At 41.8% G+C, this 25,748-nt stretch overlaps 1 protein-coding gene across 2 annotated transcripts in view; it reads right to left on the bottom strand.

Moving 5' to 3' along the window:
• Positions 1–25,748, bottom strand: part of LOC117235851 (aryl hydrocarbon receptor protein 1) — a 156,090-nt gene that overhangs the window by 35,490 nt on the left and 94,852 nt on the right. The window lies entirely within an intron of this gene.

The raw sequence follows: 25,748 nt of genomic DNA, 5'->3' as shown, positions 1-25,748 counted from the left end.
GATATTTGGGTGATAAGCTTGGTAAAATGTGTCTAATCGTCGCTAGCGACCCAAGAGTTTGAAATTACCATGTGTTTTATGGAATCTAGGAACTGGGCAAAATGTTCATCTATATAAAATTTTATTATAATATATGCATATGTGTCTTGTGTTTTTTCGGTTGTGTTTCAAATTTTACCGATATAATCACGACAGTTGCGTTTCACTACAGCAGCGATAGAATTTCCAAATGTTTTACATAACACGTACAATATGCACGTCAAATTCAATGACGTGAAATTTCACGTTAAATCTCCTTGGAAAGTTGCAAATCCTATTTATCCCTTAAAATAACACCAATATTGGAATACAAAAAAGGTTAGAAATCAACTTCCATGTTAAATTCTCATGAAACACGTACACTTTTTTGTTTGTTAAAACGAGACCAAGCTTGAAATATAAAAATCCGAGGATCGCAACAAGGTTGAACATGAAACGTCATGTTAAATCTTCCTAAATATATCGTAAATGTTCCTGTCCTTTAAAACGAAACCAAACTCCAAATATAATATAAAAATATCGATGAGGTGTTAGATCTCCTCAAAACGTTGCAAATCCTCTTTGTTCCTTAGAACGAGACTCGAGACATGAAAGATCCGAGGTTCGCGGCGTGGTTAAACACGTCGATTCCAACGAACGCTTGTTGTTGTTAGGGCATCGAAAACAATTCACTGGGAGGTTCGAACGTGGAAGTGAAACCTGTCGTACGGCGCGCGCGCGCAGCCAATGTGGGGACCCTGAGGTCGACACACGATTTTCGTATCATTTACACGAAGAAACCGATCGCGGCCGGGTAAAATACGATATTTCAGGAGTTCCAGGCCGAGGTGAAGTGAAAGCACCACGTCGTATCACCGCGTCGTCGTCGTTGCGGACCGTGTAACGAATAAGAACAAGACCACCTGTGAGCTCCGCCGGTCGGAGAGCCGGATGATACGAGTCCGCCGCGTCGATGCGTTTCGAAAGTGAACAACCTCCTCGCGGAGCATTTAGCGTCGAAGGGTATCGATGCGTGCATGAAAGATGTGCGACTTCGCCGATGGCCGCTCATAAAAAGGTGCACGCAATGTTCCTCCAGTGAAGCACGCGTGCGCCACGCGACCCTCCAGGCCAGTTTTCATCGTGCTTACTTAGTACTATCCTCCTACTACTCCTTGACGACAGCCACTCTATCCAGGAAGAACCTGACTCAAGATTAATCACCTACGTTGCGTTTCGATGTTCTTAATCTTTAATGGTGATGATGGAATCCTGCTTTGCAAATGTTCAACACAGATTACCGCATGTAGAGAATGTTCCAAGGAATTGAATGTGCAATGGAAAGTTCAACTTTTTTCCACTCAAAATGTATCGCGACTGCTTAGACTACTATTAGAGGCACGGAATGCTTGAATAATTTCGCAAGTAGATATACGGAAACGTCATTTACGAATAGAGATATTTTACATATAGAAATATTATTTGAAAATATCGCTCCGATTTTCACCAACAATTTCATACGTATTTTTAAGCGATAATTTCAGTTTCAATTGCGGCAAATTATCTCAATCTTTTCGCCATTAGCGAAGCAGAATAGGAAAGTCAATGAAACGGTGAGCAGTAACAGGTTGTCCTGACGAGGAACGGGAAGGAATTGTCGAAAAGGAACGTTTGAGAGAAGGAATGACGCGTGCTGGAAGGATGAGCAACACGGAGGTTGTTCACTCGTAAATAGTGGCACGCAATGTCGTGAAGCGGCCGCGTTCTGCCACGCGACCCTCTGGGACAGGATCCCATTTAGGATGGCCGTTGGGATAACGGCGTACCGCAGGATACGATGCTGCGTTCGCTTTATTTACCCTAACGACAATTCGATTTTCAATGCTCTTTCATTCCGTCTACGGCTAATGACCGTGGCTAATGCTTCCCCGATCGATGACTCTTCGCGTTTCCGACAGAATTCCTGTGTCAAACGACCGTGCACCAGAGTATTTGCAGAACGATCCACTGATTTCAGAGGGAACGAATCGATGTGAATGGGCGACGTGTAATTCTTCGCCACGGTCTTTGTATGAAAACGATCGTACAGGTGTATGCAGAAGCAAAGCAAACGTAAATTTCACGCTCGTGTTCGTCATGGAATATCGTTGTATCTTAATTTGCAGTTTATTTCGAAAATATCGAGACTCGAGGACGCGTTTTTCGTACGATACATTTCCGTGTAATGAAAGGTAATTGGAATTTTATTTCAATTAGAGAGAGAGAGAGAGAGAGGCTGCGTCACATTTCGATTACTTCCCACACTTTTATCAAATTAAAAAATATAAAATGTTAGAAAATATGTACATTCGCTATTACAAAGCACAACTAACACACAAAACAAGTGTTTGAACGTCGTCATATATCGATTCTACCTATCAGAGACCACTATCATTATTTCAATTTTGAATTTATCCTTAAAATAGGAGTAAAAATAGGGCTGCGCCACGTTCGAGTTACCCTAAAACTTTTTCACGAAGGAACTCCATGGCAGCATTGCAAATCTCCCGCTCCACGCTACTTTTACTTCGATTTCAAGTTCACAAACCGGATGTCGAAACTCGAGGATGCGTTCGATTCGACTCATTTCGCGTTTATTTGCAGCAAAGGAGAGTTAGAAAAGAGCGCGGTATCGTCGGAGATGATCGTGTTCGAGCGACTCTCGTGGGAAGGCTCGTTCTATGTGTCACCGGAAGAAAGGTGTCGTGGACGTCACGGAAACTGCGCGAAACAACGCAACTGAAAGAAACGTGAAATAAAGAAAAGCATCCGTAGATTAGGATCAATCCGTGGAACAACGAGAGATTGGCACGGCGATGAGTCCGTGAGATCCGTGTTAATAATTGCACTTCCTCGCGCAAGGTCGACTCGCGAGGAGGCCGACGGACTGGACCGGAAACGACGGAATGAAAAGTAGCCAGAGGCCAATCGGAATGCGCGAACCGGAGCGATGGCGTACGGCCCTTCATGGACGCGTGAATCTCTTCGTGTGCACGCTTCGAAACGCGTGAAACACGATCTTACACACGAGGGAGCGAAAGTTTACTCGTCATGCTTGTTTGCCGAACGATTTAGGCTACATTTCGAGCCTGACACGCTTACCGAGCCAAAAGTGACGGCAATTGAATTAGTCAAGCTGTTGACTATCGGGTGTGGACGTGTCCATCATTCGTTTATCGTCCAATTTTCTACAGAAAGCAGATGCTGTCGAGAGGACGTTTCATGGGGGTTCTTTTGTTTGAAGTTTCTTCGGTATTGCGATGAAAAGGAAGACGAGTTAATTCGTCGGTGTACGCAATTGTCAATCACCTGGATACAACAGTTTTACTTACGAATCTCTTACATGCAATATTATTCTTTTATTTAATTCGCATTCGTCTATATTTTATAATTCATAGGATTTATAGCTCGATAGGAATTTAGTATTTAGTAGAATTTAGTACTAACAATTGGGGATAACACTTGCATCACCATTAGCTGTATCTGATTGTACGTAAAAGTCAATTACATTGATACGATGCTTAAACGTAGTTAGTATCAAATGTGATTAATACTACAGAAAAGAAACAAGAAGAGAATATGTATCTCCTATATTCAAAATATTAAAGAATACGTATAGGATTTTAGAAGAGTGAATTATGTGGCACGTCGAGCCAATAGAAATTATAATTTGTTATCTGTTAGTTTGTGATTATGGAAGCTTCTGCTTAAACCGGTTAGAATGCTTTTATAATTGGATATATTAAACAGGATGGCTATCGCTGGTAATAAAATGACAGAATGGTTCGATTTGGCAAAAGTGACGGAGGAAATTAAAAATGGTCCGTTGACACGCCCATCGTATGGGCCACGTGGACTGAAACAATCAAGCGGCGGCACGCGTATCGACGCGTTGATCACCGTGGACGCTTCCTAATTGGAATCGCATCCGACAACGCCGATCCCATTAATCATCGATCGATTATACGCTCAAGGAGATAATCACTTACTTAACCATTCACTTAGCCCGAGCCGGGACGAGTCGGCCTGCGTGAAACGCACCGTCATCCTGACGAAGGAACAGGAATACCTTGTCTGTTGGAAACTTTATTTGGACTATATGTCTAAATAAGAACAGCAAAATAGACGTAAAACGAACTAATCAGGCAACGTATCTTTCGATAGCTGTAGTTTCTTTTCCCAAAATGAAAAATTAACGATATACTTAGGGTTCAGTACGTCTTTTAAGTGCTTTAAAATATCGAATATCTATTTTCAAAATTGTTTAAATCTCCGAGAAATCAATATGATACACGACAAGTAGAACGTAGATGCTTCTTTGAAGCGCGTTTGAAACAAATCTGATGACTCGAAGCGTACTTAAATTGCACTTGAAGTAGTGGAATGCACTCGAGGTAGAGTAAAATGTACTTGTTACAGCCTTAGCAGAAATTTCACAGTCGCTTCTGTTCTGTTTTTAAATATATAACGTAAAGCAATCGGCTGTCGTTTCAAAGAAAACGCAAAACGACGCTCGTCTCCCCTTCGAACTGAAAAATTATACTCTCAAATCTTTAGCGATTTCTCGACCGGACAAACTGAACCGGCTGCTATTAATGTTCCTAACTTTGACGAAGAACTCCTTCTCTCACTTCTACATTGACCATCAGAATTTCAATTTCTTCGAGCAATTCAATTTCACAGGAAACCAGCCGAAAATGTTACCCCTTTTTAGCAACCCCCAACTACTTCCTTCCTAATGCTAGATGCATTTACAAATACGTTGCCTTTCGTCCAAAAACCCGGTGATCGATCATCTAACAGCTGGCCTCGGGGTCTAAAGCTTCGACATATAATAAGAGCGGAAGCGAATCGCACGCCAACGAGGGACACAGAAGTCGCCATCGTCGTTCAAGATTCCTGGCGGGGCGAACGAATATGAAAGATTAGGCGCGAGGCACGCGCACTAACACACACGCTCGCCACAATTCTCGGTTGATTATGTCGCGAAAACGAATGGCTGGCGCGCGATAAGCAGCGAGACGAAGTGGTTTTCGTCGGGTAAGAACCGCGAAAAAGTCTTTTTTCGATCGGTCCCTGGCGGCTTTCTGAAAAACCACCGATCCTCGGCGTTTTTACCCGGGAACCTCGTAATCCCCTTATCCCGGCCAATTATCGCGTATTCTTCCTCCCCACGCGAACCAATTACCTCCGCGGCGAGCGTTCCATAGTGTCGTGACCTTTCGCTGCCGCCGTTCCTCCGCCATACTCTTCGGCCATTATTTATCTCGACCGCGGATCTATAGGCTCCTCGAACGTTTTAATTGCCCGTTCTAAAGTCCGTGATCTGTTTTGCTCGCGGGCCTATCCGACCTCGCGGCACGGCTTTGCTCAACTAGACATTGAAAGCACAGTAGAACTCCATTTATCCCAACTCCATTTATTGCAACGAAATTTTAGTTAATGCTCGGCTAACACGTTCTATGTAGCAGCATTTCCACGACCCCTACTATTAGCGAAGAAAAACATGGAAAACATATTTTAAAGTTAAAAGTAAAATTATTCTGAAATTCCATGAAATCTTTCTTCCATCGTTTATCGACGAATAGCTGTATTTAAAGGGTTGAATCACACCTCGAAAGTTTTCCAAACTGCTACTTAACACCCTTCGTAATTTAGTCGACTGTATCGAATTATTCCATCTATATCGTGCAGGAAGATTAAGCAATTGTCGTCGATACACAAACCACTCAATCAACAACAATCGCGATAATTAATAAGAGGAGGATAATTGATTCCCAAGAAGGGCGTTTAGATTCCTGGCAGGTGATTGCGCGAGGACTTAGCAACGTGGTCTTTGATGGTTCACGCGAACCGCTGGCTCCGGTTCGTGGAAATAATTAGGCCGCGATTTCGATTCTTTCGCGTCCGGTGCGCGTTACCGGAGCGGAAATCGCGGTACGGTCGAAAGGGACGCGATTTCGCGCGGATGAAAAAGGAAAAGATACAAGGAAAGAGAGAAGCAACCAACTTTCCGGCGTAGCTGGATGGCAGAAAGTGGAGGAAACGAAGTTAATTCGCGGTCTACCTCTGTCGGACGATAATAGCCATGAAGAGAGATTATTAGCCGGTCGTAACGAGCGATCGTACATACGTTCGCGTTGCTGATCGACGATTTATAAAGCAACGACCAATTGGGTAATTACCCGGCCGCTCCTTTGTGCTCCTGTCCCCTTTCGAATCTTGCAAACCATACAAATCCACGCAATACGAAACCATCCTTCCACGTTCGTAGATTGAGAGTGTGGTTTGCAGTGTTTCTTTATTCGACGATCGAGCGCTTCGAATTTTATTTTTCATTCTTTGGAGTTCGTGGTTGGTCCGACAGATATACGAGAAACCGTTCTGTACTTTTCTTTGAAAGAAACATTACTTCTACAACTGTTCGACGAAGAATACTGCTCTTTTCAGGGTATTCAATCTCCTCCCCCTGCCGTCCTCAGGACGTCAATCATAGAAGGTGCAAGCTCTGTCAAAACCGGGCAAAAGAAAATACGTTTCTTCGATCGTTTTAATTCCTCAGCTGTGCGATATATTCGAAATCAAAGTTCCTAAAAATTAACAAACCTATGTGAATATTGAAATTTCCTCGATTCAAAAGCAAAAAACAGTTACGAGAGATACGTATACGTGAAAGCTTTCCAATTTCAGTCTCGATAGAGTTCTTTCGACGAATTCTATCTATCTATATATATTCCTCGAGTTCTAAAAGTTCTCTTACACGATTTACATTCAACAGCAAAGCCTTTAAAAATCAAATACGATACGTCGATATTCCGATTTTCTCGAGTCCGTGGAATAACGTATACCCACGTATTCAACCCCCGAATCGCATCGGGCGCGAACCGTCAGAGCGAAGCGAAAAGAAATTGCGTCCGCGGCGGGGTATATTCGGCGCGTATACACGATCTGATATCGCTCGTCGGGCAGAGCCAGACGCCGACAGTTTTTATCGAGGCGACGAGCCAGCAGCAGCACAGCCGAGGAAGAGAGTAGTTTCGCAAGCGCTCTTTAGTGCTCGACGCCACGATACACGGCCGCTCGCGACCGGCCCCTGCCGCCTCTCTCTATGTACAGTGACCGTATAAAGTAATCCGTCAGACAGAAGTGGGGTGATAATGCATGAGTGCGGTTGCCCCGCCCTATCCCTGTAACCGCGATAAAATCTCTCATTACGCAACGAAACGGACCCTCTGCCCGGCTAGACTGTTATCCTTAGACAGGAACTCTAATAAACCATACGTATGTGGAAATTTATATTTTCATTTCGGGACTCGACGTGTCTCAAACGTCCGACAACCCCTTTTCAAAGGGGCTGAAACGCACTCTCTCAACGTCTCTCTACGTTCGTTCCAACTTTCGACTATGTATTTGTATTGTCTTGTATTTCATTACGAGTAGATCCCTCGTTGATGGCTATGGTCTATTAAAGATGCAAACGTGCACAGAACGCATGGAAAACGTGGAAACGTAGGAAATATTTAAAGTGTAATAATCGTTTGGTACGATTAGCAGAATGCCATTACGAACGGTATTGTTGTATCAATTAAAATTTCCATAAAAATTCCCAGTCTGATTACAATATTAATTTGCATAAACCTCTACAGTTATTTATTTAGCCAATATCTTTAACGATACAGTTAATCGTTCGGACGATGAATGATATTTAAATATTTTGAAAATAGCATGGTGTAGACGAGAGTTCTAAATGCTTCGTGTTTTAACTGTATTCGTAAAAATCCACGGTCCAATAGGAATCATAAATTTGCATAAAAGACTGGTCTATTTGGTATGAATATCTGCTACGAAGGGATTAATTGATCTAGTACTTACTGATAAGCTTCATGAATCTTCCGAAGACAGAATAACACAGATTCGATCTTCGATATTTCACTTTGTGGCAAGCAAAAGTTGCGCGAACGTAGAATTTCACGTAACATCGTATTGGCAAAGACGTTAATCTCTGATGTTTCGTCAAAGATTTGATCGAAGCGTATGGAGTTGAAAGGGAAAAATTCTGGGCTGATGACAAAGCGGATTGATATTCGCCGTGGCATTAGAGCGGATAGCCAGCAACAGGACCACGTACCCGGTGCAATTACGAATGATTACACGTCGCGGGAGGAAATGTGCACGCGGCACGACATGCGCGTGTGTCATAAACGCGACTAACGTGCCAATTTGTATCTATTGTTAATTAGCTCGCTAACAGCGAATTATTCGCGGACCGTGAATCGCGTTGTCTCTCCCCCTTCTTCTCCCTCCCTTGTCCTCTCTCAATCAGAAACTTTCTGTTTCATCGTACTATCCTGTGAACGCCTCGAGTTCGATTATTATTAGAGAATGTCCGAGAAGTTTCTTTCGTTTTATGAGGGAATAATAATAATAGACGCACAACGTTTTTTGTTTTATATTATTTGCTGAATTACGTACGATCCATTTTGTGTTATTGAGATAATCACCGTAACGTTTCACAGACTTGGTTTCACGTTTGTATGAAGGTGCACTGTTGTAAAAAACACGCTTGCGAAAGAAAGACACTTTCCGGACAATCTAATATAATCAATTACACCACGCTCAGTCGGTATCTGGGAAATATAACCATACAAATGTCGTTCGAATTCCAAGGAAATTTTATTTTTGGAAATGGACTTTTCCCTAGACAAAATTCTATATACGGAAAAGAGTATCGAATTTTATCGTAGGAAGTATAAATTTCTTATTCGTGAACTTGTTCCGTGATAGCTGAATTTTGGGAATTCCGAGACCGTCAAAAATGATCCTTTTCGTCCCGATAAAATTTTGTTCGCCGGGAGAAGAGCTGTAAATTTTGACGGCGAAGATGAAAAATTATTGCGTGGACAGTTACACGATACGAGGATTCTTAAAGTTCTAAAATTCTTAGAAATTAACTTTCGACTAGACAAGATCTTCGACGCGATTTTATCATTGAAGAAAACCGAACGACTTAAGTGTTCTCTTTCGGAAAGTTATTCTGTGGACCTCTTTTATCGCGATTTAGTGTCTTTTTTTTTAATCAAAAAACGGGGAAAATTCGAGAGGAGAACTCTCGAGGGCGAGTACACAGTAAAAGAGAATCGCAGGAAAGCAGTCCTTAATGCCAATGGACTCGTGTCAAGGTGATTTGAGCAGCAATCTTGTAGCGGAAACACGGCGCACACAGACACGGTCGTGTATCATCATCGTCGACGTGGTCGTCATTGGTTATCGTTTGGCCTATAATCCATATTTCTTTCAACTTTAACTCGAGCTTCTCGTTGCTACCGCATCTCAGCATTTCGAGAATGTTAGCCTTAAAAAACGAGGGACGTTCACAGTGCGACTTTTTCCGCTAATATAATAGTGGAGCTTTCCAGAGCCTGTGGTAATAATAAACGAAGTAGGCCACGCGAGTGACTTACGTGTAGAAACACGAACGATAGAGAGAGAGTCGATAAATAACGCGGTGTCAGGATGTTTTAAAAATATTTTAAAGCCTTAGGCTGCTACTAAATCCACCGAGTTGCTAGATTTTATGGTAATCGAGCGACGCGAATTACTTTGTAAAAAGCTGATTATGCTTGGAAACGCGATCAATCTACCGAGATAGAGTCTCTTCCCTGAATAGCTCGTTAAACGAGGAATATTTAACCGCCGATGACTTGACTTGAAAACGTAAGCATGTAACAATGTATGTAAGTATACAACCTTGAGGCTTTAAATTATGTTTTATTTTTTAATATAAAATACCTGTCAGTTTATCGTCTGACAAAAATCTCTGACCGGCAAGAAACTGTTTTAATGTTGAGAATATATGAAGGTTTCAGCAGACCAGATTCGGATGAAAGATATACTTCGATTCAGCTTTTTGTATTTTTCCTATCTACATTGACAGAACATTTGTTCCAAACGTTATCTATTTCACCATGGATTCATGGATTCATGGTTTCAACCTCAAACGTTGAAATCGTAAACACACTATACACGCTATTGTTAAAAAATTGGAAACTATTATTCCAATTATATCTGGATCTAGTAATTTTATTAATAATTCAAAATTAATGCCACAATCATCTTTTAAATTAACGAGATATTTCACGAAAAACTTTCGCCGGACTCAACGTATAAATCGTAGGCCAATTTTTAAAAAATTCCATGTAATCTACAGAAAATACCTGTAATAATTCCAATCTTTTGATTAATATTACACGTCGATCTACCTAATGATCGTGTCTCGCAACAGTGGCAAACTGTTCAACGTGTTACGAGCACATAACGATATATATTCATGGAAAGTGTCTACAAGCGTTCGATCACTTTCCTGCACTCGTGTACAAACCGCGAACTTTTCAAAGTGCCTCGCTCGCTCAACCTCAACCGAAAAGGTTCTAATTGGACCAGAACGATTACTATCTCCGATCTAAAACCCACAACGATCTGCAACTACCCCTGTGTAGCACCGGGCCCCTCTTTAAGATCGTGATCTCGATCCTGAGACAAGCGGAGTCAGAACGTAAGACTAAAATTCGAGGGAGGCGGACGCACGAAAGACCGGACTCGAAAGGCAAATCACATTATAATTAGCGCGTACAGCTGTAGATACGAGGGCAAATTGTATTAATGCATTCCGTCGTCTCTATCTAAGCGGCTATAGCACGGTGTCCAGCGGCGGAGGGCAGCTGTCGGTGGCGAGGCATATACTGCCTCGCGACACGACATCGTCATTTATCACCGTGCTTCGGGCTGCGGCTCGTGTGCCTTTTCTACATTACCTAATGAGTTTCATAACCGAATTAAATTTTTCGGCCCGTCCGGGTAAACGGGGCTGGGCGTCGTTAGGCCTGGCCACGGCATTAAAACCTCGCGGCCAAGATTAATCTGTGCCTCCATTAGCCGCTAACGGTGTCCCCCAACACCGCTCCCTTCCTCGCGCGCTTTCAGTTTACTTTGAATTTTTCATAAATCCCGTGAATTATTGAGCGTTCTATGATTTTTCGCGTCTCTTTTCAAAACTCGATTCCATTGCCTCTATTTCCATTGCCGGTCTTCTTAGATCCGTGACCTCTCGTCGAGTACGACGATTTTGTACTTTTCGCAAGTTAATCGTCTACTTACTTCGAGGTTGTCACTCTCCTGTTGAATTCTCCTTAGATCGGTGAATTCACGACTATGCTGTAATTCTTTGAATTTTTCGTACGCTGATTCTGTTTACTTTATACGATAATCGAAGGAAGATGTACGTTTGGAAAGAGCGCTGGAAGTGACGCAGCAAGGATAATAGGTATAAGTTTCTGCGCGGTGTGGTTCATTCGGAAGCGATGTGCCAACACTCGAAAACCTGTGCAAACACTCGTTTGTTCGTCGCTCGTGGCGGTTCAATCGAGCCAAGGATAATGTACTTTGCTTGTTCGCTTCGCTGCCGGTCCTCTTGGCTGTCCAACTGTTCGGGTCCCACTTTCTTAAAATATTCCAAATGATAATTATGTTAGCCCAGGAGCCGACATTTTAAAGTCCCGATGGCGCTTGTTATGCATTCTTTATCTTAAAGCCAATACCGCTACATACTTAATTTCACATATTCCCCGACACCGACTGCCAACGATAATGATAACACGAGTTTTTTCGCCGGCGTATCTTTTCGCGTCATGTCGCATAACACGAATTCACGAATTCCAACATTGAATTACGTAAATTTTATAAAATCAAAATCCTTATCTTTGTTTCTCTTCGTATTTTAATTTACATAGAGCTGATAAGCAGCATAGCTCCCCAAGAGACTCGTACGTCGCCACACCAACTTCAAGTTGATAAAATTTCTTGAACATATCGAAATCGAAACACGATGAAAAAGAGTTGCAAAGGATTGCAAGTTGGATTTTCTATCGGAGATTCGATGCAGCTGGCAACGAAGCGATAAACAGTAGTATCATCGATGGTCCGCGAGCCTGCGGGAATCCGAAGAAACAGCGTCCCCCTTGCTCGCGGTTCTAACTAGAATGGATCGCCATAATTTTTCAGCTAACCGAAACGTCCCGGGCCGCAAACGAGCCTGACAAAATACGGAAGGTGGGAATACATTATCCCGGGTCATTTGTACCGGTCTCCCTGTTTCCATGTTCCGTGCTCCGCGATTTCATGATCGTCCTCGATGATTTGTGATTGTCGTTCCGCCGACGGACCAACAAACTCCTCCCCTTCGGACAATCTTCGAACGATCTCTCCGGAAACCGTAGAAATACTGCGAGCACGCTTCTTGTCCCTCGACCACTTATTTTTAGGCGGATATGTTCGAGGATTATACCTTTTGAATTTTGTTAAATCTTGGTTGAATCTCTAATTGCAGAATTTTTTACCCTAAGCGGATTTCTATGACAGAGTCGACATTTTCTAAACTCTTCTAAGCTTTTCTATGTAAATAACTGGGTCAAAGATTCGAAGTTTGTAGATTTTGCTTCGCGATGCAGAGTTTTTGGCCGAGGTATTGAACTTGAAGCGAAGAATTTGTAGATTACATTTTTGAATCTTCAAGCCATTTATAATTCTCGTAAATCTGAAGCAGCAGTGCTGTTAACAACAGGACATTAAGTGGCAAGGACAACGTTGGTTTAAACAAGTCTCGTGTAAATAAATGATCAAGAAAGTGCATCGAATCGCGTAACAATTACTTCGATCGAAAATATACCGTTTCGAAAGAAGCTGTATATGGTTCATCAAGTTTCATTCGAACAAATTCCACGTCCGTGTAACAGCGTAACCTTGCAACAATAGGTGGAAGATTCTCAAAGTTTCTCAAAGTCTCTAGATTCCAGCTTACGGCACAGATATTTTCCGACAATTCCATCGATCGAATCCACTCGACTAGAGTCGTCTGTTTCCCAAAGGACGAGTATAGCGCTGAGCGAAACGAGCAAATCCCCCCGAACGAAAAGTCACGCCTCAAGAGAGACATTTCCTCGTCGGAGAGGCCGCTAACTGGCCGTATTATAATAATTACAGGACGAACGCAAGCTGTTCCCCTTGGTGCGCGGGGTGCTGCGCCTCTCTGGTTTAACCCTCGTCCCAGGGCCGTCTGTCCTCGATCATCCGGACCGTTTCGCGATCGAGCTCCAGCCTACGTCATCCGCCTGATTTTATCGAATTTAATTAGCAAACGAACTGGCCAAGGCAATGACCGTGACTGGCCGCTCTCTTGCTCGAAGCCACTGAGCGGCGACCATTAAATTTCGATTAATCCGTCTTGCGCACTCTTCTTCCCTCGTGTGCAATTATTTTGTCCCGTTCGAGGACGTTCATGCTGAGTTTCGTGCTTTCACGGTTCCGCCGTTGCTCAATGCCTCGTCCTCGCTATCACTCACTTTATCCATTGTTCCAGAGTTATCTCGGAAAATGATACGCGCCGTCTTTTCCCCCAAATCTGATAAATATGCGAAATAGTGTGTGACGTATTTGTATTTATTTAGAGGCTGTTCTCGGTGGTAACGGATCGCAGACGTTTATGGCAATTTACATGAATGCAAGATAAAGAGACGTCGAAAGAAGGAAAATGAAATTCATTTGTAACAAATTTCGCAAAAACACGCTACGATTACAAACTTGAAACACTCTATTTAACGCGTTTACCGGGGAGTTTTATGGCAAATTCTACGAAATGTTTAAGAACCTCGAAGCACGTGCTATAATTATCGACTGACTCGGGCAAAATTTTCCAGAAGACGACAGTAGCGTAAAAAGGCAAATGTGTCAGAGGCGATCGATGGAAATTAATTAGTCGAACGCGTGTATGATTACGGCAAAGTCGATCAACTAATGACACAGAGTGCGTAATGCCGCGTTTCCGATTGCACGCGTACCTACGCGAGCCGATGCAAAAAAAGAAAGGCGCGCTTTTAATGCGAGACAAATCCAGCGAGCGAGTTCGAGCCATCGATTAATAGCCGGCTCGCAATTATAGATTTTATCGGCGGTGCATCTTCCTTTGCTTAATCGTGCTTTCTCGCTCGAAAATAATAATACATCGCGGCAGCTTGCAATAATAAAAACGGAAGCGTCATTATTTGAACTGAGAAATTAAAGCGATCGGCCCCGCGGCATTCGTTTATTAACGTCCATCACGTATTCCTTCGCGAACGCGACACTCCGCTGTATAATACCGACAGATATTATCGAAATTCCCGCCAAATTGTTCGTTGTTTAGTCGTCTGATGCATGCGTGCTGCAGTTTTGAAGCATCGAGCCAGTTTCAGCGATTGTCAACGGGTTTAAATTTATACATATTCAAAACGCTTCGATATAGATCAACATTGTTTTATGCGTCTTTATACGTCTATAATTTTTCTTAGTTTATTTGTCAGAGATAAAACAGAAGAGATCCTAGGATTCTTTCTATTCAATTCAATTTAACGGAGAGTAACATATAAATAATTATGTGTAGAGCAAAATTTTATTACCGAATGAGAACTTTGATTTGTGGTGCAGACAAAGAAACAGTACGAATTTGTTTGTACGTTTGTTTGAGAATGAATTCCCTAGAACAAAAATATTGTTTGAGCATCGGAAACGCGACTATCTAAGTAGAATGTGACGAACAAGTCAGACTAGGTCATCTAGTCATAACCGAAAACTCTAACGAATTATTAGGTGGTCAGTCATAAGTATATCGGGATTCTTGCAAATCGTAATTACTAATATACAAGTTATTAATTAATTGTCCATATTTTGGACGTCAAAATATTTACTGCTCATAAAAGCAATACTAAGTATAAGTAATACTCTATTCTAAACCGAGACTTTTTAAACGACGATCAAATAAAACTGTAGTACACTATGAGCTTAAAGTACCGCTTTCAAGAAAATCTACCTTGCGTAAAATTTCTCTTGCAACGGCATTTTCAAGCAACGTCGTAAGAAATTTCTGGATTCGCGAAGAACTTCCAGTCTTCTATAATTGAAAGAATCAATTTGTGGGACCGTCTGACTGACATTTAATCCTTTCAAAAGGATCGTAGCAGAAGGAGAAAACGCAAAAAAGTGAAAAAAAAAGACAAGAAGGGAACACAACGCTGAGAGCAAACGAGGCGCGTGCAGGTTGATTCGATTACACAGTTCAAATGAAATTTGTAATTTAATTAGTTTCGTAGTACCACGAGGCAGGACTTTTTGCCTTCTTTGAGAGTTCGCGTGCCCGCTCATACACGTGAGCCCGGAGGCCGGCTGCCGAATTCAAATTAACCCCCCGCACAGGCTCGGTAGCGGCAATTTTCTTTTCCCACTCTGTCATTCTTGATAAACCGCGTGTAATGCTCGAACGTGGAATTTCCAGTGACGAACGCGACTCGACGGATAACGAAATTAGACGCGTGTTAATCAAGAAACACCAGCCACTATATCCCGACGAAGTATAACGAAAGGCTGACCTGAAGAAGACACACCTTTCTCGCTCTTTAGAATTCTTCCCTTGAATTCGCATTATTAACAGCGATAAGTCAACAGTTTGTAAGTTTTCGTAGAAATTTGGTAGACTTACAGCGGTGCATTTTCAACGATTTTAACGGAATCTTTGTAAAACGCGTGAACAAAAGTATCATTATCTCGTTGTACGACGTATTGTACATTCTGTATAAAATTAGGAAACTTTGTAAAATTGCAATGGATGGTCTGCGGTCTCTCATTGAAACTTTCATGTTATGATGGTATTGTGAATGAGATTTCACCGCAGCACGTTCTTATATCGCTTTAGTAATCGATAAAGTCGAACAAACTCAGTCGACTTTTCTATCGTTTTTATTAAACGTTTGACGAAGAATGCAAAATTGTTGTATGCGAATCGGCAGGAATTAAAATTTCACCCATGGCGGCGTTTTAAGGTTACGATTGAAATAAGCGGGATTTAAGCAGCGGAATATTCACCTAGTTTCTAAGTGTTCGATGCCTCACGATGCAAATCCGTTTCCAAGTGTCGTGAACGTGTTTCTAAGCAGATGTTTCGCCACTTAGCGCGCATAAGTGCCGCTCTATTGAGCAGCTGTTTGTTTCACGCGGGCCGCGATTTCTAACGAACTTCTAAATTACCGTTTTTGCGTCTGATTACGATAATATCTGCGCAGCTCGTTAGGAGGCCAACGGAAAACAGGCTGAACCTTTGCTAATGCACCGCAAGCGAAATAGAGATACGACACCAAACGAGTCAATCGTAGAAAGATTACGACTGTAGTAAATCACTGAAATCTCCGCCCCTCAGTTGTAAAACTCACAAAAGATTAATCAGTATATCCTTGATTAGCTGCTTCGCCTCGTACAACGTATATAAAAATTGGCTCCACAATAGAAAAACGATTTGTAACGATGGGACGAAGATATTACTACACGACATTTCGTATGCGTGCATTGAAATCACCTGCTTGAGCTTGATACCTCATCTCTCTTGTAATAACGAGAAAAAATAAAAAGAAAGAAAGAAAGAAGGGCGAAAGACGAAAGTTATTCAAACAAACGTCAGCAATCTTCTACACAATTATATTAATATTATTGGTACAATTTTACAAGTCATAGGTCACAAATTGTCTGCACTAATAAAGTTTCTGTACAATAAAATCGATTTCGAAGATCGAGAAATTATACAAATTACCAATCATTCGATTATCATCTATCTATCAGTATCAGTATCTATCAGTATCAGTATCAGTATCAATATCTATCAGTTTGTTCGTAATTTATCGTGCGGGAGAGCCTTCGATAGAAAATTTTCATTCATCTTACGATATAAATAAGTTTCTCGTGTAAGTTTTATTTAATCAGCGAATAAATTAAAAGAGAAGAACATTCTTAAGAACAAACTTCGCGTTTAAAATTACAAATGTTCAGCCTACAGTATAAATAAATATTTTTCGCCGGAATATTTTATTTAATTAGCGAGAATATGATAAAAATACACGGCACTCGAGTTTCTTTTGCAGAGAAATTGGATTACCGAAGATCCGGCGCGTGAATCAAAGATATCGTGTCCAGTGTTCGAGATATCGTTATTTCAAGTCAGCGGCGCGTCGCGGCGCGGCGTCGTCCACTGTTGACGGCAGTCGGTGGGGTGAGTTCGGCTCGGGGGTTGCCGGTTATCGCGGGACTAAATCAGGCGGCAATTAACGGGCTAGGCCGGCAGCCGGCAAACCGTGATACCACTCGAATTCAAAATTTCATTAATTAATGTGCCTCGAACGAATAATACTTCTCCCTTCTTTCACCTCCGCGCATGTTTTTCCACGCTACGCTCCCGTCTCTATGTCACGGAACACGCCCGCCTTGTAACGTTTACAACTTACGCGTTGCTTTCTTCGCTAATACTTCAAATTACAACGTTCAATGATCATACACGATGAAATCGAGACTTTCGGGCTTTTCCAACCAAATTTCCACGTGTCTACATTTCAAATTTAATGCATCGAATTTCGATACCTATTGATAATCGTCGACAATGAAGTTAATAATTCGAGATATTAAAACTTAGATTTTCACATTCCTCCGAGTAAAAAAGCAACGATCTACAGCTTTCACAATCCGTTTCTAATAAATAAAATATAGTTCTTTTGGTAGAGTAGAGAGACGAAGAATCGAGACGAGTAAGCATGCAAGACACACATTTCAGGGTTCTAAGACACTGGAAACCTTTCGCGGTGGATCGCAGCATGGACGCGCGGATCTACAGCTAATCCACTTATGGTATCCGATGTCGAATACATTGGCCGGTGTTCGGTTTCACCGTAAATAACAAGACGAGCCGGCTAATTCGCAAATCTTCTCAAAGCGCGAGATCCGATGTGAAAGGCATGATCCACTGTCCGTGATAGAGAGAAGAACGCATCGCCGACCAAACTTTCGAGCTCTCGTTCGCGGATTACGCGCGACAAGTCTACAACCACATCGTGTTTTCGTGTTTCCCTGGTCCTGTAGTTTTATTCGATGGATCTGTATCACCCAGAAGTTTTACGCTTTCTTTTATTCTACCAGAATTCGAACTTTTAATATCCAATTACAAACACCAGTTTTATTATCGTGCATCGATCCTCAAGAATAATATCGGCTCTTAAAAAGACAAGATCATTACGAGTCTATCTGTCGGTACTTTTTTAATCGAACGATATCTTGTAAAAAATTAAGCAAATGCGTATACGAATACTTTCGTACTATGGTAAAACGTTATCATATATCAAACTATTTCATTCGTACCAAACGTGAACTTTTGCGGGAAAAATTCCTTACGTCGCAAGATGTATGAGAAATTCCACATACCAGAAAATATAGAAAAACTTGCGACTATCTGAGCTATTGATCGCTACGAAAGAAACAATCGATGTGGCAGTTTCAGCGGGACAATTCGATTCTGCAAGCGATACTCGCATCGAAAAGAATCCACAGGACGCGTTATCGTAGCGCGTCACCTGGACGCTCGTGAATCTGTTCTCCAAGCGGATTCCAGCGGTTGGACCCGCTCATTAGCATCATAATAACGAGCCCCTATGTCTTTGAGCCTGTATTTACGATTCCGTGTCGCGTAGTTGATGCGTATTGGTGGCGCGTATATATCCGACGCGGCGCGCCGCGAAGAAGGTGTAAGGTAACATCGCGTTCCTCGATTTCGGACCACACCGGTGTCTAGATCTGTAACTTTGCTTTCTACCATCCGGAGAACGAGAAACACTCTGAACAAGAACGACGAAGAATAGCGACGAAAAATTCGCGATGAATGTGTGAAACGTAAAGTGTTGAAGTTTGGTTGAAACATTTGACTAGTAAAATAAAGAACAACGATGTTAAGCGGTAAAGGTATAAAGTATCATCGCGTCCTATTGCGGACCACCCTGAAGTGGCTTCAGCCGGCGTTCTTCGCCATCACCTGTCCCGAGCCTAACAGAATGGCTAACAGAAACGCGATTACATACTTCAAGCCCAATTTCGCGCTACATTTATTACCGCTACTTTCTGCCCACCGGCTAGCTGCGTCATATCTGCGTCGCTTGTACAAGGACATGTTCTTGATATGCAGTTCCTTTCTTTCTTCGTTTTTGAATAATAAAAATAATTATCGGTGCGTTTGACATTTTTAAACGATACCTTAATTTCCTCTGGTTAAAAAACAAAAGTCACACACGAAACAATAAATAACAAATTTGCTAGTAGAATTAATGCCTTGTACGAACTGTAAAATTGCACATAATAGGCACTATATCTCATGAAATTTAAAGCCACGTCCATAAACACCAGGCACATTAGACAATGAATACAGGGGCACGTTCACAGGGATAGAAAGTGGTATGAGGCGAGGCAAAGAGAGATCATCTGCATAATGACGTGCCCCGAAAGCGGGGCCTCCATTTATTTCGAGCAATTGCCATGCATCTGGATGGGAATCCGGCGAGGTCGGTTTATGAGCCGGCTGATTGATCCCTTCTCCGCCAATATCGATCGTTATCGATCCGCTCGAGCACCGTGGCCAGCGATGTTTCTTTAATTACGCGCCGATTGCAGACTATCCGGACGTTCCTTCCGAGAACGCTCGGCCGTTCCTCGACGATGCATCGGAAAATCGATCGTCCCCCCCCCCCGCCTCCTCCCCGTCCGCCCTCTTCCAGTTCTAGGCCTTTTCGACTTGGTTTCGCTCGATTCGAAGAAATGTTTACAAAGAAAATAATATTCCACGCGACGATAACTCAGACACCGATTGAATTAATCATAAAAATTAACTGAAATAACTGGAATCGTATGGGATTGAATTTAGAAATAAAAAGGGTTATCGAAATTCTACGGAATAAAGAGAAGCTTTCCAGGGAGTGTACAGAGAAATTCACAAATCTGTATTTGGAGAATTGCGGATGAACGTTGGGATTAGAATAATCGGATGGAAGTTTTAAGAGACTCCAAAGAGAAATTCAGAAATGTGTATATACATATTTGGAAAAGTAGATAGCTAGTAGATAGCTGGAATAGTAAGATGAAATTTTCGAAAAAGTCGAAAGGGAAATTCGGAAATCTGTATTTGGCAAAACGGTAGATGAATATTAGAACGAAAGGGTCGAACCTAATTTTTCCTGGATACGAGTCGAGTCGTACGTCGACATCGACATCGGGCTCGATCTCCGCGCGTAGAGAGCAGCTCCGATAATTCCAGGCAGGACAGGCTGGCGCACGCGCCTCCGGCCGGAAGTACTTAAATCCATCATGGCGTCCACCGGAAACCGCCTGAGTCACTCGCGTAATCGTACCTCCTCCCGATGTATCGATTTTCCTGGACGCTTCTGCGAGGCCTGGTTCGGCCGACTTCTCCTTTATCTCCACTCTTTCTGTCGCGTTTATTTCACACAACGTGAAAACTCGCCTTTTCGCATCGCCAATTATATTCCATTCTGCCGCTTCTAACATTACGCAAAATTCTAAACATCAACCGATCGTTGACCAAGTTAGCTGTTGCGACCTCTTTGAAAAGTGTGTACGTAAAATGTGTCGCAAAAAGTAAGCAACGACGAGTATACTCGTCAAACACAGAGAATGCGACAAAATGGTATTAAGTTGCAATGAAATGACCGTTTTATTTCTTAATTTTATTACTGCAATTAATAAATCGCTATTTAAACGGCAAATTGTGGCTACTTCTTACTCACGACGAATGTACTCGTCAAAAACAGCTACCTGGTTGATATTTAAATTTCGTTGGGAAGTTTCAATTTTGATTGCGAATGGTCGAAGGTAGAGAAATTCGGAGGATATACGCTTGAGAGAAAAGTTTCGTGAAATACTTCCTTTGAAATAAAGTATTCACATTTAAGTACACAGCAGAGGCGGTTGCTTTATTGTAACTGATTCTTAACACGAAAGTGGCAAACCGTTCGAAGTAAACGTTAAGCCGACATCGTTAACCGCGAGATTTTTTTTTTTTTTTGTTTTTTAGGAAACGTTGGTCGCTTTTGGAACAATCAATGATCCTCGAAATACTCGCCGCGTTTAAACGGAGATAGTTTCCCGGAATCGGGTCGGTGCGAGCGAAGAAATCCGATTTAATTGCTCAGTTTGGGTCGCTTATCAGAATTTTCGTGGAATCTCGGTCGTCCCATTTATTCAGCGACCGATCGTATCGGATAATTTCGGACCGGTGTAATTGCACGCGGGACATGTTTGCGCCGACTGTTGATTTATCTCGAGACGTTTCGTTACGTGTGACTAGCTTCTACTTAGTAGCTCAACTATTCTTCGTTACGAGTGAACTTCGCTCAATCAATCGAAGTTTTCGATCTTAACTCTGAACTACCTTGAAGAATTTTCCTCGTAAAGTAGGTCTTCGGGTACATTGTTGCTCGTACATGGACGCTAACGATTTCCCAATGATGTTTGAATCTTGATTGGCATCCAGAGAAAAATGGCAATTAAGGGCACTGCTTTTTAAAATTTATCTTAGAATTTGCCACGATTCGTACTGTCTCTTTGGTGATAGATAAATTTATAAAAATAAAGTCTGGATCGAGGCATCGAATATTAATTTTGTATCTCGATAAATTGACAACTGCATAAAAAGTGGAATTGATCGGTTTGACTTTTGAGAGGCTCGTTTGAAGTTTACATCATTTTCTAACTGCCCTGATACTTGTCAACGAAGATATACATCGTTCGACGAACCTAATTGCAACAGAGAAGCAGGAGAAAGAAACCTAAGAGACCAAGACACGTGGTGAAACGAAACGACGCGAGAAAGGATAAAGAGATTCTCTGTGATCAAAGTGAAGACTACGCGCGACTGAGGAGAATCGAAAAACAGCGAATGGGGAGAAAACGATAACAGATCGGTTTACACGGTTTCGTCGGCATAGACGAAATCGATTTTCAGGGACGAGAGCCATTTCAGAAGTTTACGATTAGAGAACAATTGACTGGCAGAGTTAACCTGCGAGGAGGGTTGCGGTGAACCTTCTCGGTGGCAGACTTTATCGATCTCCCGTGGCCTCAAACGACTACCCTGGTACCTTCTTCTTCCTTCTACCATTCTGACGATAAAGCGACTGGGGCGTGTTCGTCCTATCTTTTTTCTTATTCCAACTATCATCGATGCCTCTTCGAATCCACGATTTCGCCTTTTCGTTCCATATATTCTTCCCTTGTTCGGCCGTCTTGAATCGCGTTCGATGATTAATCGTCGCTCTGCTGATCGGGAATCATAGCGGCGATCTTCGTCGACACCGCGAATTAACTGTGAATTCATAGAATCGTCGCGAACGTCCTTCGTACTGTACGTAGTATTGGTCGAATGCAAACGAGTTTCCAAGTTTCGCGTTACCGCTATGCAATTCGTTTGGCACACGGAACTCCGGGATTTTGGATTTCTGATGCAGATGAAGGGGTTTGGTAATATAGTTTTATGTAATTTTCTGTTGAGAATTGGTGGCCTTCAGGTGATTTCGAATCTCGAAATTGCATTAAATCGCAGGGAAATTAATATATAGTGTGCTCTACTGTTTAAAGATGCAAGGGCTATCGATTATTTTTGATGGAACGTAATTTTGTTAGAAAATTACTCAGGACGATTCTAGTCTTTGTTGTGGCGTGAATTTATTTTCGAACAGATAATATGCAATGTAAAAATGGACACCTGTGATATTAATAAAATTAGTACAACATTATGATATTAATAAAATTAGTACAACAGAATTAAATATTTTGCTATTCGAGTCCACTGTATTTCCTCGTCATTGTTTTGTCCAATTCTGACATTAATCCCCCTATAATATTTCTTCTTTAATTGTAGAATTCATTTCCAGCTTCGAGCATATAAAAACTTCACCGAGTTTCGTGTCTAATTGATTCCAAGCTTTTTTGGACGAGATTCCGATCAGAAGACTGTTAGGGACGATCGTGTTCTTCTTGTAACTCTTCTGTACAGCTACTGCAAATTCTTAGACTCTTATCTTGCACGAATGCAGAATATTGATCGATTGTTTCCTTTATAATTGGAACGAATTATCGCGTTTTCCATAAAACTACGATGTGTTCTAATTCTTCTAAACGCGGCTCGTATGTAGCCATACATTGAGATTAGGTTAGGAATGAAATCTGATAGACGCGTTTAAAGACGATGTGAAGGTATGAAGGGAAATGAAAGGATAAAAATTACATGGAAGATTGGTGGATTCCTTTAATTATTTAGAGGAGTGTCTAATTAAACCCGGTCACGAAGTAACCGTTTTTATTTGCGGAACACAGGGTGGGCCCCCGGGGGCTGGTCCTACCTGCAGCCATACCGTTTCTAGGTCAAAGGACTACCTGCATTTATGGAGCTTCGTTCGCGCTTTATCGTCGCCCATTAAGTTGCAAATGGTCCATGAAATCGCGGTGAATGAAATCACATACCTATTCTCTGGTCTAACGTGGCCATTATCAGAAATTACGGTATTTCGATTCTCTTATTAATAGAAATATACGGGGGAATTCAATTTAACCGAGGACAAACAGCCCGTGTAATAGTAGTTTGGATAAGTGAATTCGATCGCCAGAGCTACCGAAACGCTTTCAAATCCCCCAGAGAAATTTTACGCGTTTACCTATACATATAGATTTACTATACATTTATATTTACACTTTTGGAGATTCGTACGATCTACAAACTACGTAATAAAGTACCGATTTCTTTCAAACATGGTACTAATTAAAATTCTATTCCTTTAAGTAGACTTCCTCTGTTCTACGTTAAGAAAATTCTACATTAAGAAAATCAGGTTTCTTGCCCCTTTTTTCTTCGATCAAACTACATCGCTAGATCACTGACGAAATTACACCAATTGAAAGTAAGAAATTTACAGAACGCGGAATTAATTTCATTTCGGATAGGTTTACACGACAAACTTTTACCCAACGAGTCGACACGCGTGGAGTTGAAACTTTTCGTTGGTCAGTGAGTTACGGAAAAGGAGAACGATGAAATCAGCTGAGCAGGCAGGGGCGCCACGTGGCAAGCATCCATAGAAAGGGGAATTCCCAAGAAATATAGACCCAACGACAAGGGTCAGAGGCATTTTTAACCAGCGGTTCCCGTACGCCCCGACGATGAGATCTATAAATCCTTCGACGGGATCAAGCCTGGCGTTGCCTTACCTTCGGATCAATCGTGACCCTCGATTGATATTAATGACACCTTTTAACCCCTTAGCCGACTACCGAGCCACTGCGGACGAACATCAGGAATATCGTTCGGGACGGCGGTGAGTAACCGCAACCGGTCGACATAAATCTTCGTATTCGATTTCGAACGTTTCGCAGACAGCCTCGGACGATGATGGCCTGTTTCCATTCCGTTTCTGGACGTGCTTAGGTCAGAGAAAATAAGAAGTTTGGAGATTCATGGCACTGCCTTCTTCGTAACTTTTTTATTATGTTAAAGTTGCATCACTTTCGGGCTTCTGTATTTTACTACTGGATGACACTCGTGGGGGATTTATAATCTAAATGTATATAGATGCTTTCTTTATATATATGTATATTTTTTTTTTTTTTTTTTTTTTTAGGCATAGGCATAGGGTAAGAAAGGATCTTTGGAAATCTGGACCGTAAAGAACTAAAAGACGGAGCCAATTTTTTTAAACGATACCCATATTCAACGAGTTGCTGAAGTTGTGGGCGTGAAATTCGGTTTTTCGAAATTCAACTGCCGAAAGAATGTTCAAACGGTGGCTAATAAATACAGATTTTCATGAAAGTAATGTGCAGGCGAGTGGGCAGCTATAATAGTTTACTATACTACTATACAAATACAACAGAGCTATATAAAAGAGATATAAGAATTTCTCAAAGATTTTCAATATTTCGGTTATCCCATATGGATATTTGTATTTTTTGGAGAACACTGACGGAAGGATTCATAGATCAGTAAATCTCTAGACGATCGTATTACAAGGCTCATTACGTGGAAGTTCATGACACAACGTAAAAAGGATTATTAGAGTTTCCAAGAATCTAAATATACACCTTCCAATGAAAAATGCAGAATCGGTCATGTTCATCGTTACAGTCATTCTAACGTTATCTGGCTAAGAAATATCTGTTAAGTTCTGCCCAGTCATAGGACAACTGTCAGGAAATTCGGGCAGGGAGCATCCGGGCATGCCAATCGGCATTAGCAGGAATGTATTCATGCCGCGAATCATTTAATGGCCCTAATGAAACGCGCTGGTAATTACAGAGTGCGCCAGGAGTCATTCATATTGCATGAGAAGTGTGGGCAACGCGAGGTGATGCATGCCCGGCGCTGTCGCTACATTGAAACACATGTTGCGAATTTCTAATGGCACCGCCGCTGATGTCAACTCTCGTTCTTCCTTCGTTTTCTCCTAACGCGGCGCACGCCACCGGCCGGATATTCTTCATCTGTTTCTTACGTTTTACAAACTCGTATTTACCTTTTAAATCGAGTCCTGCTATTTTGGGGGGATGAATTATTTGTCTTGTTGACAAATAGAAACCACTTAAACGACTAAACTTGTTAATCCTAATTAAAAATCGATATGTCTATGTGTGTTTCGATCTACTTTCCCAACGATCTAGCTTCGTTATCTCCAATTTATGAGAATTGCCAGTTCTATAATTCAAAAATCCTTCAAATTGATTTTTCATAGTTTTTGTCAATCTTC

Source organism: Bombus vosnesenskii, unplaced genomic scaffold (assembly GCF_011952255.1).
Source record: "Bombus vosnesenskii isolate JDL3184/JDL3185 unplaced genomic scaffold, Bvos_JDL3184-5_v1.1 scf7180000013328, whole genome shotgun sequence".
Lineage (NCBI taxonomy): Eukaryota > Metazoa > Arthropoda > Insecta > Hymenoptera > Apidae > Bombus > Bombus vosnesenskii.
Note: the sequence above shows the minus strand (reverse complement) of the source record. Positions and strands in the feature narration are given on the sequence as shown.